This window comes from Topomyia yanbarensis, unplaced genomic scaffold (genome assembly GCF_030247195.1).
Source record: "Topomyia yanbarensis strain Yona2022 unplaced genomic scaffold, ASM3024719v1 HiC_scaffold_84, whole genome shotgun sequence".
In the NCBI taxonomy this organism is placed as follows: domain Eukaryota; kingdom Metazoa; phylum Arthropoda; class Insecta; order Diptera; family Culicidae; genus Topomyia; species Topomyia yanbarensis.
In genome coordinates this window covers 28,055-33,945 of record NW_026684091.1, presented here as the reverse complement: position 1 = coordinate 33,945, position 5,891 = coordinate 28,055, and positions in this window count along the sequence as shown.

Below are 5,891 nucleotides of genomic sequence, written 5' to 3'. Positions count from 1 at the left end.
GCATTAAAAATGAGGTAGTTTAAAGTTTGCATACAATTTTATTTGACGTTGAATTTCGAAAGACACTCCACAATGGCGTTTGTGTTGAATGTTGATAAAAGTATATCGTTCATGCAAAATTGTATGAAACACGGTTATATCTAGTAGTAGTAATTTTGTGAAATACTATTTGCTAAAATTGTGTCAAGTTTGGATTTACGTCAAAGATTAAATTTGTTTATTTTTTCTGGTACTTAGAATTAGCATATGTCTGTTTGTCCATGCATCGACAGTTTATAACGCAATACGCCTCGCAATTGCCTCAATCAATGATATCAGCTATGACCGATTCTGGAGTCACATCAAAACATTTTTCCACTTCAAACCAACACCGAGCCGGACCAATCTATTGACCGATGACCAACCAGGAGTCATCCTCCGATAAGGGCTCCGATAAGCCCCGGTGTATCGACACAGTACACAATCGCCGGTCTGTCCCATGTGGATGGAACTTTCCAACTATACGTACAATGATTTTCGCATTCCTTCCGTTCTGGGACGATTGTGGCGAAAATACAATGTAACGGGTGTGAACTGGTGTGGATGGATCATAAAAAAACAGTGTTGTTCACTGGTTTTAATCTGCGACAGCAGAGTTGCGTCGAACCATTGGTTTGACCCGCTTTGTACGTGCGTGACCACTGACCGTAGATTACGGTGGGTTATCAATGCACCCGAAGGGTTCAGTGAGACAGAGAGCGCGAATGAGGCCAACTCGTATCGGTCGAGGGAAAGATTAGCTTGCGAATCGGTAATGCTAGGAAATGTATGAAGACACTTTAAACGCTCAATTCTGTCGCTGATTTTTTGTTACTGCAGTATTTCTGTCTCTGTAAATCTAAAATGAGCAGGTGAAAATCGCTTCCTTGTATACCTGGTTAGCGCGGAGGTTCTGCTATGCTGATGACACAGAGCCTAATCGAAACATTGTTCGACCTTATAAGTCACTTTTTCTTGCCAAATTGCAAAAATTGAGTTAGCATCTCGTTTGACAAGTCATTTGCTACGTAATGGGTATTAGGGACATGATCAACGTATAAATCACACGATTGTACACTGATTTGCGTAACACAGCAAGGGTACGACTCACGCACTCCGTGCGCGACTGACATAGTTTAGTCCTGCCAAACATTCAGTCCTCGGTACGGAGAAACACTTTGACTTGAGGACTCCTGTTTTCAATCGGCTTTTAGAAAATTTTTGAAATAGAATTCAGCCGCACGTCAAACCCTAATGTCGGAAATCTAGGTTCATTTAATTTTATCAACAAGCCATCAGCGATAAGGTTCCATAAAATACATTCTCAGACACGGGATTTCTTAATCTCTAAATACTTGTCTTAATAATGATCAAACATTTCGATTGCTAAGCATTGCGGGTATGCAGTTTATAATATATCAAGGTACTCCATGATCACGTGCTACTTTCAAAGTGGATTCGAAAAATACGTTGTCAAAAATACTCTCGATGTCAAGAAAAACTACATTAGATTGCTTTTGCGAAAAAGCTATTTCAATGTTATAGACAACAGAGGGGTAGCAAACTTTCCCCGTTGATATACATTTTGCGTTGCATAAAGCGGGTGCTCACCCAAGCTAACATCCCGAATGAAGTGGTCAAATAAACTTCCCACTAATATGAGAAGGAGAGGTCAGACTGATAAGTCTAAGGCTCTTTGTCTTTCTGAATACATTTTACAATTGTTTGTAGTAATACTTTCGTGAAATATTCGAATTTTTCGAACAAATTTATAATTCGTTGTTCTCTAGATAATTTATTTTTATTTTTATTTCGATTTTTTTCAGGAATACCACGAAACGACTCTCGTTCACGGAAAAAAATTGTTCCCAAAAACGTGCCTTGAATTGTGGAACAATAACGTTTTTACGTTATTATGTTACCATGAATAAAAATCATGTGTTTTATAATTATGTTCAATTTATTAGTGAAAATATTGGTTTTCCTTTTGTCAGTTTCCGCTCTGTCACTACCAAATCGATTTTCTGTACGTGAACTAGTTCACAACTTTATGAACAATATTCATAAAACCAAAGGTTGACTCATGATGTTATACATATATTTAGGAACATTAGTTCACCAAATCTGGATTCATTCATTCTGGATATTTTTTCGTGATCTGTGTCACAAAACTCCGCATTTTATTCATGAATCCATTCAATCCTCGTGAGCTAATTCATTATACCTAATATATTAGTCACGACCCGATATCCGTGCTCGTGAAAGAGTTCACAAAATCATGAAATAATATTCATGTATATCTGAACTAGTTCATGAATCCTAGTCTAATAGCCACGACTTACCATGCGTGCTCATGAAATAGTTCACAAAGCCATCAAATATTATTCATGCATTCGTGAACCGGATGATGATTCCTAATACAGTAAAGACGCCTTTTTTGTCAGCCCCTTGGAGAATTTTAGGCTGATAAAACGGGGACATTGACAAAATTGGGACACATATTTTTCTTTCTTTATAAGAAACCGAAGCTCTTAAAATATTCTTCTTTAGTCCCTAAATCTAGCCTCATAACCTGTCCTGATTACTTTGCTTAAATTTCGCTCAAGCGGGTCTGACAGTGCAAAACTTGAAAAAAAATGAAAATGAATTTTCGGATCTCTAAAATAAGAAAAATAAGCTCAAGAAAGGATTTACTCGAATTCAACTTGGTTCATCTGCTAGAACCCATCAAACTACTAACTATCAATTTTCATATGAGGCTGATAAAATCGGGTCAGAAAGCTGATAAAATCGGAGGCTGATAAAATCGGGCTTTCACTGTATATTATTTACGATCTAATATCCGTGCTCGTGAAACATTTCACAAAATCATGAAATGTTTTTCATGTATTCATGAACTGGTTCAAGATTCCTAATACAATAGTCACGCCTGACCATTCATGCTCATCAAAAAGTTAATAAAATCATGAACTGTTATTCATGGATTCGTGAACTAATTCATGATTCTTAGCACTTGATTTACGATTTTTTTTGTGTGCTTTTAATATTCAGAATATATGTCTAATTAATTTCAGTTTCATACAACGTGGTAACGAAATTTTCACGCTAACCATTTCACAAAATTTTGGGGTATTATTCATGGAATCATTATTGTTTTATGCACTTTTTCATGAAATGTCCAGGTGCTAGTGACCAGTAATAGGTACGAGCAGTAGATATGAGAAAACTATTAGGACCTCGAACATCGTTATTCATTTGATAAGGGTCATGTGTGATGTATGGACAGAAAACGAAAGCTTTGAGCACCACATATCGTCTTCTTCTTATTCTTTTTTGATTATAGAGGTTTTAACCTTAGGGTCATTCGCCTCTTCGGGTTAGAAAAATCTCTTATGAAAAAATTCTAATCCTATGTGCGGGGTCGGGACTCGAACCCAGGTGTGCTGCGTACAAGGCAATCGATTTACCAACTACGCTACGCTCATCCCCTCACCACATATCGTGTTCATGATATATTTCACAGAATAAACTGCAGATATCATGAGCATGGGTCACATTACTCCACGTGTCAAATTCGAAAGCAAGCTCTAGAATTAAATATCACGATAACGGGAACAGAAATTAAGAAAATCGAGACAAAGATCCTGAAATCATGAACACGAATCACACAACTCGTAACAAAAATGTCAAAAATCGTGAATAAGTTCCTGAAATCATGAACATGAATCACGCTACTCATAGCTAAAATTTGACAATAACGTGAATAGAAATTACGAAATTCGTGACTAAGATCCTGAAATCATGATCACAAATCCCGCTAGTCTGACAGAAAAATCCGATAATAAACTCATGAATAAAATAGCAAGGTATCATGACGAGAGATCAGAAAAATCGCGAATAAGCTCCTGAAATCATAAACATCATGTGACTGGAGGTTGTGTATTTTCAAATCATGAACAAGAATCACCACGAAAACTGAACATATCCAGGGAACAACAACAGTAATCCAACCAAACATTCGAATGTAGTGCCATGTGTACATTCGGGGCGAACTAGTTTTTGGGAAACACAAATAGTTTCATGAATACGAGGTTTATTATTCCCAATGTCAGGAACTTCGTCCCGTTTTTCGTAAATCGTTCAGTTCACGAAATCGTGATCTTTTGTTTATGAATTCATGAAGGGATTTTCTTCCGTGTGGGCTTATTAGGAATTGGTTTCATGACTCAAACGAATTGTTTGTTGAAAAGAACGAAAAGCTTTCCAATATTTACAAACAACTTTCGACGTACAATTTTTTCTCGTAGAATCCTTAAAATAATTATCTATAAAAAATTTGTACCTTTGAATTATAAATATAACATATAAACTGTTCGTATGATTGTGTTCAGATGAAGATTTCTTTAAACTCGTGAATTGCTCATGAACTTTGAAGGTTAAAAACAACTTTCATGAGAATATTTTGAATATATTTCTGATTTATCAAAAAGTAAAAGAGTACTGGCGAAGTTTTGGGTGTACTTCATGCAAAAATTTGATAAAATATCACAAATGCCCATTGGGTTTTTTCCGCTAAAATCGTGCGATCTATTAATTACGCCTAAATCGTTAGATTTGGGTCAATGAAGTCTTCGGAGAGATTTGTGACCATTACAAGTCCTTTTATGTTACTATGTGTTAATTGCCGCAAGGTTCTACTGTATCGATTTTGTTGGCTATTTTCGGCAAATTTGAGACTAAGAGAAACGAATCATGTTTTAACGCCGGCGTCGGCGGTAAAACATGAAAATGAGTTCTGTTCTACCATAGCCCATGCGGTAGACTTGGGTGCAACACCCAACTCCTACTCAACAGAAGGCAAAGAATTCTTCACATTTCCTTTCGATCATGTCCATATGAGCCTGCCTAGTCTTAGTTTTCCGTTCTAAGTTTATAACTGATTCGCTCTAGAATACCTATCCGTCTTTCAATTTCATTGCTTTCGTTTCTCTTAGTCTCTGCATGAATCTCTCTTCAGGAATCATTTATCGTCAGAATACAAATATCACATATTAATCATTTTTTTTAATTATCCCATACAACGACCCAACAACAATATTCCCAATCCTTTTTATTATAAAATCAACTACATAATTGAGTATAAAACAATAATAATCTTAAAGAAACATAACGCATTGTTTCGCATGTTTTCCTTAAGGGGCGTCTGGTGTAAAGTGCTCAAACCGAAAGTGATTTTGGTTTACGATTTTGAAGGTAAGGCAACAATGGACCTCTAGTGTAATGTTAAGGTTTATTTATACATTAATTATGTACGAGAAAAAATTGCAGTCACACAGAACCACATGAGCGTTCCAAGAGTAGACGTCCAACCATTTCCACGTCGAGGAGCGCCATGGCGGATATGATAACTCTTGATAAAATTGTCTGAAACAGGAAATTCAATAAGATTTTTAAAATTTGGACTAGTAGCTACTCGATGAACCAAAAAATAAAACAAAATGGTTTGAATTTTGGAAAAGTCTTATAAAATCCGAAAAATCTGATATTTTTAAGTAAAATTCACTCACTTTTCTTAAAAATAATGAGAGAAAAAAAATTATTCAGTTTTCCGTGGTTCATCGATTGGCTACACATATTATGCATCATCATAAAAAAATCAAGTCAATCCGTTGAATAATTATTATTATTTATTTTTATTTATTTCTAATAAATAATGAAGTTAATGCAAGTGTGTTTTACACAACGCTGTGATGACTCCATAGGTATTTAATTGCCCACTCCGAAATTTTTATTGCATCAATAAAAATGATTTTACTACTTTATACAATAAAAAACAGAAAAAATCATGTCCAAGTTTGAAAAAAAAAAAACCA